This window comes from Pieris brassicae, chromosome 7, assembly GCF_905147105.1.
Source record: "Pieris brassicae chromosome 7, ilPieBrab1.1, whole genome shotgun sequence".
Classification (NCBI taxonomy): Eukaryota; Metazoa; Arthropoda; class Insecta; order Lepidoptera; family Pieridae; genus Pieris; species Pieris brassicae.
In genome coordinates, this window is record NC_059671.1 from 18808919 (window position 1) to 18824497 (window position 15579).

Genomic DNA, 15579 nt, shown 5'->3' on the forward strand with positions numbered 1-15579 from the left:
AAGTGAATTCCATAGCCTAACAGCAGAGACCTTAAAGGGATCGCCAAGAAAGGAGGAGTTATGAATTGGAATTTCAAGGGTATAGTTTTCGGAAGAGCGTAAGCTTATGGGCTCCCAAAAATTTGAAATCATTTTTGAGACAGGAAGGAGTTTTAGGGTTTGTTCTTGCTGTAATTGCTTTTAGAAGGATGATATTAATGGATTTTGGCGTCTAACAATTTGATAGATTCGATTATTATTATTTTTAAAATTATTAGTTTGGGCCAGATGTATTTAATTTTACTATTAATTTTTTACATAGAAAAAAATATTAAGAAAAACACATTTTGAACGGATTAAAGCTATGTATTATTAATAAAACTTATTATTAAAACTTATAGTTATTTACATAATTCTAAATTTTAAATTTTTTCCGACGCGAAAACAGACCGTGAACGTGGGTAATTTTTGCAAAAACCCGTCATCTTTTAGTTGATACCAACTTCGGGGCAATAAATGCAGATAAAAGAACTTTCTCTGCATCTGTGATACTTTTGACATTTAACACCTTTCGTCTTCAGTCACCGTGACCACGCACACTGAAAAGTACGCGAAACGTCGGAAAATTTTTTAAATTTAGAATTATGTAAATAACTATAAGTTTTAATAATAATACATAGCTTTAATCGGTTCAAAAAGACAATAATAAGAAAAAAATATTCTAAATATCCTGTATATGTAATTTGATAATCGACATTTAACCAACATATTTAAACACATCAAAACCAACTAAAACATTCAGGAAATCATTTAAAGTGGAGTGGTTTAAGCACTCACCGATGCGTGTAACGACACTGATCCAAGGTGGCGATCTCATTTTCTAAAAGCTTTCGTCGATAGAACCCGTTATTTAGTTGTGAAACGATATTTTGTCCCGCTCAGCGCCATTTATTTATTGAATTTTCTGCATTCTACGTTCAGTGTTATACAATACTTAGGCCATATTTTATGTGACGGCAAATTCTTTAACATTGTTTGAAGAATAATGATATCAGATTATTTGTAATTATAATCTATTCTGTAATTATAAAAATATGTAATAAAAGGAATACTAAACAAAATGCATAACCAAACCTCTAAAAATTAAATTATAAGTAACACTGAAAAATTATACAATTACCAAACTTAATATAAAATTAAATAATTATAAAAGATTATAATCAGTCGCTATTGCAAATTAGTTATAAGGATTATAATCAAACATATAACACAGTTCAAAAACAAAAATAAATCTAATAAAAGACGTAATTATATATTTATATAATTACATATATATTATATATTTTAAGGAATAAACGCTAAGTTTAACATAAAAAGTTTACATATGAAATAAATACTCTACAACTATTGTAAAACACGTACCAAGAGCTCGTATGAAAGTAATTTACATTTCCGAGACATTCAACACAAAAGCCTGTTAGGAACAAGTAGTTTGCGCAAGTTCGCAGGAAACGGTGACAGTGGGGCTACCTACACTTCCGCTTAGAGATTTCATAATTATGGTCTGAGATTTATCTTGAGAAAATTCACTTTAAACCTGAGTGGAACTTTTGTGGACGCTCAAGTCAAAATTTTAAGTTTTGTTTTAAAACTAAGTACGCAAGTAAGTTAGTTAATGCTCAGTAACCAGTGACGCTTCAACTTTTTTAGGTCTCGGCCTCACATTTCTATCATTTGTCAACCTAAAATAATTTATAAATCAAGTAGGTGTTCAGCCTCCTGTGCCTGACACACGCCGTCGGCTTTTTGGGTCTAAAGCAAGTGTGGTTTCCTTACGATGTGTTCCTTTACCGAGCGAATGATAAATGCGCTTATAGAAAGTCCATTTGTGTACAACCGGGTATTGAACCTACGACTAGCACGAGAGTCGCACTCTCAAACCTTTAGACGAACAGGTTTTTGATGGAAAGGAGGCAGGCAGGAGTCTTACCTGATGTAACTATGCTTAGCCATACTATGGCTAAAGAGTTTAAACCAGCTGAACTCAGGTATACTGGTTCGAACTATATTCTGCTTTTAAGTTTATAAAGGAAATTTTTGGACACTAAGAATAAATCAACCATAAGGCACATATATAATTAACGTATATCTTGATATAAAAAAGTTCTATGAGCATTTATATTTTCCAAGGCAAGGCGTGAACTAGGGATGTTTGTATAGGACGGGGGAGTAATAACAAATTGCCGGATATCGCCTAGTTATCGCTGAGATTATAACGTTCAAGACTTGAATACTGAGACTGTTGTTATCGCGTTATTTTATGAGTGTAAAATTCATAAGATCTTATAATAATTTTTATTTTGCGGATACGTTAACTATATTAATTTCTACGTAGTGTTTTGCTGAAGCGGAGATTTGCTAGCAATAAACCAAGATTTAAACAAAACTTAAACTCACTTTTATTAAAAACGAATGGACCCGATAGACGTTGTCCTGTCTTAACTATGAATATTGATTTCAAATTGGTATAATTAACTATAAATGCTTTATGATATACAACATTCTTTGTTTATTTTTCGGGTGCGTATATGAATAGTTTTGTTGTTATTCCAACATAGCTGGCTATGTGAGAAACATGGATTTTCAAGATTAATGCCATAAACAATTAGCGACTGTAATTATTTTATATGTATTATACCAATATAATAATTCCGATCGAGGCATTTTTTTTAGAAAGAAGATTGTAAAGGATGATGCACTGAAAAAAGAATTTGCTATTGTAATTCTTAAATTTTCTAATTTTCCGCGCAACTTTCTTATTTTATCTCCTGTCAATAACAAACACAACAACAAAAAATATTAGCGAAATTTGTCCAGTCGTTCACGCGTGATGCCGTGACCAAGGGAAATAGGATTCATTTATATAGATTCACTTTGCAGAAAAATTATTAAAATAAATAAACCTAAAATAAAATTTTGTTATGCATATACTTTTTTTATAGCACAGGAGACAGAACATACCAAACTAAGGGTTCAGTGCTTACCGCTGCCCATGGACACCTGCAACACCAGATTTGCAAGTGTGTTGCTTGCCTTTAAGGTAGTATGAGCTTACCCTTCCCTGTAAGACTCCTTAGGTTATGCGCGGCAAAAAGTGTCCCAAAAACGAACTGTCGCGGAACGCAATTTCAAGTTCATACAACGTCCGATGCTGAAATTTTTATCCGAATTTTTTTGCAGAAGAAGATCTCTACGCAACATCAAGGGATCTAGCGAATGTTTTATTACGTTGCTCTACAGTCATTTATTCTAGTGATGCCACTACCCTATGGTTTGGATATAAAAATGCGCTTCATTAATAACTTTTTAATAATTAAAAGAAGAACCATAATCTTTTTTCCCTACGTAGGTCCCTCACGTAGGTCCATAGGCAGCAGGGAAGTGTCAAATCTGCCTTTTCCTAAAAAGGGACTCCATTTGCATAAACCTTTGTTTTAGGGCTTGGCATCTCCCTAGGGCCTGGACGACAACTACTCTGGAAATAACCTTATAATATAGCCGAGTCGGAGCCTGCTGGCCGGCGGGACGCGCGCCATCTCTTGCTGGCATTCACCTTACTGGCATATTTGACAGTTCTATGGCATAATTTTTCCAGCTGCAACATGTCGGATATCCCGTTACAGGATAACCTCATGCCAATCTCCAGTTTCACATCGCACCCTCCATGCTTAGGATGTGGTCAATAAACCACTGTAATTTGCAATTCATTATACATTATTTTATTTATTTCTTAAGCTAGATTATAAGTCGTACAAATTAACAATAACAGTCGTAGACGTTTATCTAAAAGTACGTTCACTCGGTTGTCGCTGAAAATGAAAATTACTTAGAAAACAGAAATTAAAGTCGTGTTCTTTGAACCTTAATTACAACGAGAACTAAACGTGCTCTTTTACGTACCCCGACGAGCTGCTATAAGATTAAGACGATTTTGACAATTGACCTTTTACAAAAGCTATCTCTTAGGGTTCTTTACTCTATTATGGAATTGTATTATTTATCTATGTAAACTTATTAATTTCATATGCATTATTTTTGTGCGCGCCGTCCGCACTGGACATCACGCAATTGGGCCACACTTTATTTATACGAGTAGTTTACGTAAATCGTTTCTTATGTGTGACCCTCTTGATGCGGCTTTAAGTAAAACAAATGACGTCGTAGATGGTCAGACATATTTGTGCCTGTTACGACATTTACTGTTCGTTTAGCATGTTACAATTGGTGTGATATGTAAGTTTCTGACGTATTATTACCTCGCAATAGTTTATAAAGTGAATACTATTTATGTATATTTTATTGTAATAGTATCTTGCAGACAATTGACAAATGTCTTTGATAAAAGCTAATATGCGAGGTTTTATAATGAACTACATTATTTTACTTTAACTTTTAATTTTTCTTTAAATAGTTTTGCATAAATACCTATACAATTTTTCTTAATTGTTAAGTTTTTATATATATACAATATCGGATCAGACGAGCCAACCAAAAAGGGTATTCAGTGGATCCCATGGACGCCCAATTTAGTGGATGACTTGGTCTTTGAGGGAGGAGTAGATTCTTTCTTTTTCTTTAAATAATTGGAGGTGGTATCTCGCAGGGACGACCCCCCACCGGGAGTCGATTCCACAGTTCGCTAGTTCGCAAAAGAAAATATCTTGTGAAGCGGACCGTGGAAGACTTCCAGTGATCACGGTGATACTGATGAAATTTTGAAGTTATATATATACATATATAAGAATAGACAGTTAACAGTTTATGAGTATCAATTTAAAATATACAACCCCGATACTTTGTTATTAATTTGCACGAGAGTAGCTGTAGAATGCTTCAGTTATTGTTGACATTTTGAGTGTTAATTACGACTGTCACTAATTGGTGACACACCGCCCTCTATCGGCAATGATTGTCTATTACGGAGGGAAATATTCTTTAGAATTTCTACAACCAATTATAATATTCAAGGTTTCGCAAAATTGGGATTAGTGAAATACGATAGTGTGTACGTTTAAATCGAGGTAGAACTATTTGTTTGAACTTTAACAGAATTCAGCGCAGTTAATAGTTACATTTTTTTTCTTTTTTTTACGTCAGAAAATGCTTTTACGCATATCCCTACGGTATTTTACACCAGCAGGGATTTATCTAGGTCAGGTAGGTCCTATGACATTTGTAATAACTGTAAATAGTTATGTGGAAATAAAAATCGTTGTGATGAAAACGCTAATAACCTTTACTCAGAACATATTCAAGTTTAGGTAGTGCAACATTTATTTTCTATTCCAATGCCTAAGTATATAAATTTCTTAGGAAAATCGTCAAATCGCAATTCATTTTGATAATTGGTCTCTAACGAGAGAAATTTATTTGCTATTAAACACTAATTAGTGAGCAATAACTTTCTCCATTCAATTATCTTTTGAACAAACTTTTAAAACGTTTAAAGTCTATGCGCTCAATATTGACTTAAAGTTGTACAATCAAAAGTTTACTAAGTCACTTCAATATAAATAAGAGAAAATTGGTTGTACGGACCAAATTCGCCTTGAATGAAATTTGACTCGTTACAAGGTTCCACGAACTGGAGTTCATCCGTTCAATATTTTTTTATGGATACTGTTCGAGAGTTAATTTAGTTAGTTAAATAGTATAAATATATAACAATTATGGATGGTGAGGTAGGGTAGGCCTTCTACCTGGACTAAATACAGAATGGACTAGAGGAAGGACCCATAAACGATGAGTATGCATATCATGAGAGTAGATGAAGCGGGAGACGGACAAGTAGCTGTTGCCACTGCCTACCTATTTAGTAAAAATGTGTGATAATATGTAAATAAAAAATATATATATATATATATATATGTTTTGAAAGGCACAATTTTATTTATTTAATACGAGGCAACGGATGGCCTTATCGCTTTTGAGGGATCTATCAGGAAACCGTGTCGTACCAACACAATTTATAATAAAAACCGCATTATTTGACATTTGTCACAGAATATTCCGTTTTTACAAATAGTGAATAAATTGGCATCGCGTGGCACCAAAGGGCCGCATTTCGCTTAACATCAGGCGAGATTGCGGTCGAACGTCTCCCAAAAAAATAGCATTATAATATATAATTAGATTTTTGAATTATACAAATACCTGTATATGTACAATATCTTTAGATCAAAGTAATCTCTCTCAATCACAATTATTCGTAATCTTTCTTAATTTAAGAAGGAAAAAATGTTTATTATTCGCCTTAAAGATCAACTTAAGTACAGTATTAGTTGCTATGGTAATCATGGGAGTAAAGACGTTTTACTTATGAACCGTACAAGTTTTAATATAGTTATCAATATTTTAACATTAAACAAGAAAATAACCCTGGTGATAACTTCGCTCATCATCAGTGTTAAAACAACATCATCATCTCAAAGTGAAGATATCATAATACTTCTCAATCATTTCCAGTAATACTGGGATTATAAAGCCAAAAAAATTACACAGAATTCTACACCATTCTTAACAACTTTAAAATCCGTTTGCAATTGGGGTGTGAATTTATTAATCGCTAAGTGTTTTGTTTTAAAAGATGAGCGTAGGACACAGCTATACACAGCTACATATGGCATAAGTAATCATTAGTGGTCAGCACGCACTGTAGTTATAACAAATAAGAAGATAATTTCACCGCATACTCGTATACGAATCAAAGTCCGCCCGCTCACCAGAGTAGAAGAGTATCCCCTTTCCTAAAAAAGAATTACTAACTTTAGATAGTCTAGTAAGGGGTTGTTGCAGCCTGCGTTTGTTTCGAGTATTAAGATTGTGCGTATTTTATATTCTAGTAAACTTATCACAATTTTTGTATAAATACATAATATTTTCATAAATATATTGCGAGGGTAAGGTTATTAATTTTCTTGAATTTATCTCTCAGAGATTCCCTACATTTTAAATTATGGTCGTAAGGCCAATACTGCTCAACTATCAAAAGTTTAAATATGACTTGCGACAAAGATTGCGATCTACGTTTAAATGAAATTCAAAATGTAATTTCATATGCTACACTCTCTACGTAATATGTAAATACAAAACGACTTATAGACGAAATTATTGCGGTAACAGCGAAGACTCAGTTTTATGGTCCATTTTACAGCCTTACCAAATGTTAAAGTCACGACATTTCGATTACAAAGTTTGCATTATACTATGTAAAATCAACTTAGCGGACGACAAAAATAAAATGTTCGTTTATTCTTTGAATTAAGTGTTTATAAAAAAATATCTAAAAAAGTATTAATTTTAGATTTTCAAAAGGCTAAATTTTGATTTATTTAGATTCCGTCATAACTTCTGAGTATTTAAATGCTAATTTTTTTATCAAATACATCAATCAGTGTGTGTCAGACACATGAGGTTGATCGACTTTTAGAAATTATCATGAAATAGAAACAGAAATCTAAAGCCCAGTCCTAAAAAGAAAGATCATCTATCACAACATCCTCCTGTCATGCGTAACCATATTTTGCCCGACGATAAACAAGTGTTCGTAAACTCGTAGATAATCCACGCGCTTCGAAAATACGAACTCCGGTTGGTAATTAGATGATCAACCAAACACAGAAAAAAATGCCTCTTTTATAACACAAACATTGATCTCTTACGGGTTAAATAATAAGTTTATTAAGTTCAATTTGCGGAATTAGCAAGATAAATGTATTAGAATTACGTTCTCAACGATTGCGCGCGCCGACCGGAGTTTACTATGATAGGTCTTCAGTAAGGATTTTAACGTGTAGGTGAGGACACGTCTGTCTGACTTTGTCGCGAAATACGACTGTTGTGTTGTGAAGTGTAGTGAACTAGTGATAGTGTTGAACGGTAAGGTCCCTAAAATTACTAGCCAAGTGATTATTCATTTTAGGTATGGATTGGAATTTAGTTATTTATAATTTGTTTATTGCCTATATTTCCGGTGTGTAAAGATGTTGTTAGGATAATTATTCATGATGCGATTTGGTAATTTCTTTAAAAATTAATATTTTAATTTTACTAATGGTCTCTCTATCTTTACCTATAATTTAACGGTCCGTAACAAGGGAATGTTGATTTAATAGAGTAGGGACTGAATATTTTAGTGAACTTATATCTTTGGAAAAACGACAAATCCAAGGGCTTAGTCATAATTTATGATTTGTTTTGTAAAATCTAACGCCCGTCATTTTTCTTGCTTTACTATGTTGGTTAATTAATAAATATTACTCCTGGTATGTAAATGTCATATATAAGATTTTCCCTCTTATCTGTAATGATAAAAGTTTTTAATTTACGATCGCGATCATTATTTTAATTTATTTTCCGACTGAACTAGGAATTTAGATCGATTATGGTATTCATACTTTATAATTTAGTAAGGTTATGAATATTCAGTTCTCGGTAAAAAGTTTTTGAGATTATTTCTTAATTAGTTTACTTAGAAATATACGTTAGTTAGAAATCTAATAATAAAAAAAGATTTATTAATTTATATATATATACTAAAGCTTTCCAGCGCTCAGTACATAATATAAATAAATAATTAAATGTGACAATCAATCATAGACAAACATACCAACACGAAGGAAAATACAACATTCTTACAGATTATAAACACTAATGAAAAATTGATTTCAAATTTTAAATATAGCAACACTTACAATGATATCTAGACCAAGCTCGTTTATCAAAATGCATAACCTGGACATCGGTATGTTTTGGCTAAACGCAATGTTTAGACAAGGGGGACAAATGGATGTTGGGATGTTGAGATGCCTGCAGTGTCTAGTGTACACTAAATTTTAATTTAGTCACAGAGTTAGGGTAATCCATTTGATTATTAAATGTCTTAAACGTCTATCAATTAATTTTCCAATGACAAAATCTTAAAGTGCTCTCGCCTGGTTTCGTATGTTAGCAACTCTTATTATGTTACAAATACTAATAATAACTTCTAAATAAAATGGCTATCAACACAGAAATGCCAATGTTGCACATAGTATTGTCTTTTGTTAAATAGCTTTTACACATTAAGAAAAACTTTTGAACGGATAGCTTTAATCCGTTCAAAGAACAAGGAGAAATAAAATTATAGTCATTTAGCTGTAAAGCTTTTCTTTAATAATTCCTCAAGCAACTAAGAGAATAGTAACTTAAATACACTAATTCTTCCTTAATTATAAATCTTGTATTTTCTTTAAATGTTTTAATAAGTTGTAACTACGATATAATAGATTTAATTTATGTTTAATAATTTGAAATATAATGTACTGCTATATCATTTATGTTTTTCTAATTTGAAATATTCTGAACTTAATTAAAATTAATTGTGCTAATATTGACTTGAACCTGGCGAAGGTTTTCATAACAGCCTTGTCCTTTATAAATAAAATATTACGCCGTAAAATCATTGCGGCCGTATTATACTTTTTTGTTTTGGAGTAAAATTTAACTTAACAGTTAATGTAAAACATATTAATATATATATAAAACAAGCTGATCCTTGTCGTCTGCATAAGTTTCATAATGTCAGGTGCTATAAACCCCTTTTCAAGCAAAAAAAAATAGTAGTGATATTGTAATGGCCTCACAACAAAGAGTTTAGTTAGACTTTTAGTTTATAAATACATATAAAACGACAAAGCCTAAAATATTTATAAAAATACATTAACTTGCAGATAGAGTTGAAAATTTATTTTTATTTTCGAGCAGCTGACCACGTGAACTTTACCCTTTTACTAGTAGCTAGCTACATACCAACGTATATAGAATTTTGCTTTGGTACCCCATAGGGACTGTTTGGTTTTCTAGAATAAAAACCTAAATACTAAAAACTATTTTTTTTCACCTTTTTGTTATATTTATGCATTTTTTCGCTGCATATCTCGCTCCAATTCCTTAGAGTGATAAATACTGAAATTGGTCCAGCTGTTTTCGAGTTTTGAGCTTAGAATCATATTTTTCAATTAATTTTTATTAATACGGTAATTGCCTGCAACCATTTACAGATAAATTCAATTCACCTTTGCAGTTACAGAATTTCTCCCAATTGAAATGTTTAGTTATATATTTTTTTGACAACGTACATGTAGATCACGGTAAAAATGTTATTTTACATCAATTATTAAATATTATTTGTCTACATTTGAAAGCTCTTTTTTAATAATAACCTTATTGTGATTGGGTTAATGTATAAAAACATACTTAAAATTTCATAAAGATAGATTGAAATAAATTAAAATCATAGATTAATTTTCACCGACCACCTCTTTGCAGAACCACAGTAGAGATACTTTTATATTAATACGACTTAGGGCGTTTCAGTAAATGAACGCACCGTGTCCACGAACTATCTGAATGTTAGCCTCCTTGGCCAGTGGCTAGTACTTTATTCTAAGTTGCCTGCTAGTTTTCCCCTAAACCCATATATCCTATATTATGGGGTTTTTTATAATCACTAAAATACAATCGCTCACCGATTTTACATTAACAGTTAAGTACTTATATATATAATATATAACTTATCATAAAGTAGACATTTGTTTATTGTTATTAATTTACGCATGAAAATAAAATACTTGAAACATTATATTGTTCGAAAAATAAATTTCGAACAATATACATCTGATTTGTATAACAATAAATTTAATTAAAGTTTCGTAGCAGCGTTCTACGAAAATGGTCGCTACGAAATGCGTAGACGTTGCTTTGTTTAAGCAGTTTTCATTAGAGTTGTTCCCACTAAGCGCGCTTCCTTATTTTAAACATTTTGCCATTCTGAATTGTATGCATTTTCTACTAAAATCATATATAATTGTTATGGAATTCTATGGAATTTTCGAATTAATATAAATATTTTTAAACAATTATAATAAAACCGTAGAATTAAGGATTTAGAGCGTAATTTACTAATAACATAAACTAAACAGTTTATGTAAACACATTTTAATATTCTACCTTCAGCTTAATTAATAAAATACTTGGTATATAATTTAAATGGTACTGGGTTCGAAGCTCGTCAAGCTTTAAAATTATAAATAAAACAGACTCAATATGTATCAAACTACTGCAATAACTAATATAATTGTATATAAATATATATGACACATAACACACAATCTTGTTTTTATTATTTTTATTTAATACGGTCTTCACGGAAATCAAAATTTTAAAAAAATCATCAATATTTTGTCGAATGATTGCGTTTAATTCTCAAACCTCAGAACGTCCAATCGAATCAGGACACCAGTTACTCTTTCTGCGTGCGAAATTTAACTTCCTCGTATTGTAAAGAATTACGAGGGAACGGCGTGATTCAGGCATAGAAAGATGATTGCCTAAAAATAAATTATTAATTTCTATATGCATGAATCAACCTACATAAACAATTTAAAAAAAAATTAGCGTGTACCTGTGTACACACGATCTACTATATGCAACTCTACAGAAATTGGTTAAATAAAGTTAAATTAGATAAAGTTTAACAAAAGGCAAGTTTAAAGTTTGTTATCATAGACATGAATACAATTATTTCATTTTACCTTATTACAACTAAGATTGTTACAGAATTTCATTAATTGTAATAGATTTACTATATTTTTTATTACTATATTTCAAATCTCTTCGAATCAACCGTGGTAGGGACCACAAAAAGATAGAGTGTGACGGAAAAATGTGACGCGTAATGGAATAATGTACGTCACCGAAAAATGAGAGGGTAAATTTTTTACAACACCCATAAAGAAGTTTCACTTCAAAAATATGCCATCTTTAAGTACAAGGACTGGCAACATTAGGTTCGGTACAAAGATAGTTTATTTCTCAAGGAATAACATTCACTTAGTGAGAAATTTTAGAGTTATTTTTTACAATAGTGCTGGATGCATCGGTGTTACAACACGCATTGTGTGACTAATGAATAGTAATAATTTCTTAGACACTCGTTCACAGATATAAATAAAGAAGCTAGAAGTAACTTTTTTGATGTTCTGTTTGTGTTTATGGGTGTGTGTGTATCGTAAAAGTTCAATATTACCAGAATATGCATTATATTCTATATATATATGTGTGTGTGTGTGGGTTTTTTGAATTGAAATTAGAAGGCAATTTATGAAATATTTGTGCGCCTTGATACATTTCTATAATTATTGGTTAGGATTTATATTGATTCCATAAACTATTTTAAACGTTAATGGCTAAATTTTTATTTACCCAATCAGTTTTGGGTGTATTTATAATATTGATTTTTATAATTTTGCTATCATTAATGTTTTTAAATATTAATATTAATTGATTATAGTCTAAAATACATTTTGAAACATACAATTAATATTTTTTATCTTATTTTATTATTTTTAAAGTTATTATATACCGTATAACCAGGTTAAATAAGTTTTTTTGTTAACCCTATATAACTAGGTTGCTTAAACTTGGTGAGTTCCCCAGATTGAAGATATTTAACAAAGTACCTACTTACGAAAATACACGTCCTTTGAAATCACATAAAGTTATCCAGTTCCCATAATAAATGCTTAGTAGTAGTAGAAGTATGGATACAATTTCACTTACGTGGTCAATTCGTCCATTGTGCGTAAAGAATGTGTAAAACTGGTAACCAATACTTCGTTCGGTTTAAAATACTGCGATATCACCACAGCTTAACAGAATTATAATTAAAATCATCACAACAGACCGGATATTCATAAATAACCCGTTAACTCACTTTTGAATAATTTTATACAAGCAAATATTTCGTAAATAAACAATAGCGAAAATGTATTTAATTGACGTTAAAACGTGAGAAATGGCTGCAAAGAGAATTATAGCTGGATATAAATATCTCACTGCCAAAGGTTTATGTAAATTAAGATAGGCTTACGTAAGCTTTAGTGAAAATATTTTTTTTTGCATCGCAATCTAGATGAATTGTTTTTGACAAAACAGCGCGAAAAATAATTAAAAAAAAAACTAACTGGTAATTGTATTATGTAAACATTTGTATTATTTATTAACTAAAATCCAACATTCTACAAGCGCAAAGCAGTTTTGGCCTAGTAGTTTCAACGTGTGACTCTCATCCCTGGGGTTGTAGGTTCGATATGCGCATAATAAGACATTCTACCTATGTGGGCCTATGTTTTCTTCATCGTGGATCTTCTTCACCTTCAAACATCGTGAGGAAACCGGGCAGGCCTTAGAACCCAAAAGTCGACGCCTTGTGTCAGGCACAGAAAGTTGATCGCGTAATTGTCTATTAGAAATGTTACGGAACAGATACATAAATCTGAGACCTAGACCTAAAAGGTTGTAGCGCCATTGGTAAATAATGCACTGGCTGAATTCACACCTATTTACATATAAATATATGTATAATATTTACAATTATAAATAGATACAAAAAGGTTTAGGTTATATGTTTTCTTGTTTTGTTTTTAGTTTAATTTTCTATTGTAATAATATTAAGTTGCTGTAAAAAATAGGAAATAACTAAACTTGAGACACGTAATTAATTAACGTTTCATTTGGGCTACTTCTGTATTAGGCGGTTATTAATTTTATACCGAGAAATACCACCTGCACAGCCTGATTTTGAAGATATTTGGGTTAAGGTACACACACTTATCTAACACAACTCATAAATAAAAGCAATAAGACCACGTTCCTGGCTCCATAAAGTTATCAACTTGGGTACACCTGTATGCGTGATTGATATGTCCTTACCGAAAGGACCTGTAAACACAGCGATTAATCATCCTACATCACCTGCCCTAAGCAAATAAACCCTCGTTCAAAGAGACACTGGGCGACACTGTTATGATGTGCCTGGACAAATTTTATAAGTGTCTGTCATGCGTAATGTATCATTTTATTCATATATTAACATGAACCAGGTACGGAATTCGATTATAGATGCGAGATAATTATGAATCGTGAACACTGAATGAAAAGATGAAGAGTAGTTAGGGCTCGGTTTTAGGAACGATAATAATAAAAAAAGGGATTTTTTTTAATTCTTAATTTATAACGTATTAATATTTTAAAATAAACTTTAATGGAATAAGTGGGGCTCATCTATTGTTAAGTGATACCGCCCCACCCATAGACACTAACATTACCAGGGGTCTCGCAAGTGCGTTTCCGACCGACTGAAGAAAGAAGGAAGAAAGGATGTTAAATTAGTTCGGAAATACTATAGTAGGCAGCTGGTTCCATATAGAACAACCTTAAAAAACGCTCAGTTGTGGAACGACGGACGTAAAGGTGATACAGGTAGAATTTCATATTCTGTTCGACTATGAAACTTAGCTACAGGAAATCCGAACAATTATATGTATCAATACGTTTATTAATATAACACCAGGAAGACCTTCTATTTTTAAATTTGTTAGTAAAACAAAATAAATTATACTTACGCGATTGTTTGGACGTTGAGCAATAGAATAATTACAGACTCCACATTCATGACATAAATAATAATAATAATAATCTTTATTTCTTCTCTCACATATACATACATAGCAGGTTATTATGATTAAACTAAGATGATAACATTTGGAAGTGTATGTGAGAGACTGGTCTCTGTAACAGGAGACCTGAGTGACAGATAGCCAGCCTCTCCACCACCGGACCGGAACACGTACAATCAGGTCATTGTCATATGATACAATAGAAGAAATAAGCAAGTGCTAAAGGAAAAAAAAAATGGAAACGGAGTCGTAAAAATAAATTTGGTGTGTGTTTGTGTCTGTGTGTGTGCGCGCGTGTGTGTGTGTGTGTGTGCGCGTGCGTGTGTGTGTATGTGTGGGCGAGTGGGTGTGTTACAGAGTAACAGTTATTAAATCTTCTGTTTCATCATAACTCAACGTCTTCAGCCAATTAGTAACCATTTTTTTACATTCATATTTCGATAGTGGGTAAATGTTAATTTTTTCATTTAATTTATTATACAGGTAACAGCCTAGGAAACCAAAGAATCTTTGCGAGAAAGAAGTTGTCCATCGTGTAATACGACAGCAAACTTTATGTTTAATCCGCTTGTTTATATTTAATTCGGGGTCGTAACTAGTTTTATAATGTTGTTTTAAAACTGTGTTGAGAATAAATAATTGACGAATTGTTAACACATCGGCTAGGGCATAAAGCTCTTTAGTGGGAAAAAGAAACGGTAAGGAATGACTTACTTTTAACACTGTTCGTTGGGCTCTTTCAAGTTTTAGTAGATTGGTTTTGAAAGTACCTCCCCACACAGTGATACAATAGCTTAAAATTGACTGACATAAAGCCTGATATATTACTTTAACAATTCTATTGTCTGCTATAAGTCTTAAAGTTTTAAAGATGTAAATGAGTTTACGAGTTCTGCATGAGAGAAGATCCACGTGAGAATTAAAACTCAAGTTACTATCGATAACTACACCCAAATACTTAACACTATAGGCAATGGAGATGCTTTTGCAATGGCAGAGTTGATTTGAAGAGCTAGTATGGGCTGTGATAGAAAAATAATCA

The 15579-nt window shown here is 31.8% G+C and overlaps 1 protein-coding gene across 1 annotated transcript in view; it reads left to right on the forward strand.

Annotated features, from left to right (window-relative positions):
• Nucleotides 1–7839: 7839 nt before the first annotated feature.
• Nucleotides 7840–15579, forward strand: part of LOC123711916 — a 236161-nt gene continuing 228421 nt past the window's right edge. The window contains exon 1 of the mRNA XM_045664779.1: nt 7840–7917. The gene's annotated coding sequence lies outside the window, so the exon portion shown is untranslated. The remainder of the gene's footprint in view (nt 7918–15579) is intronic.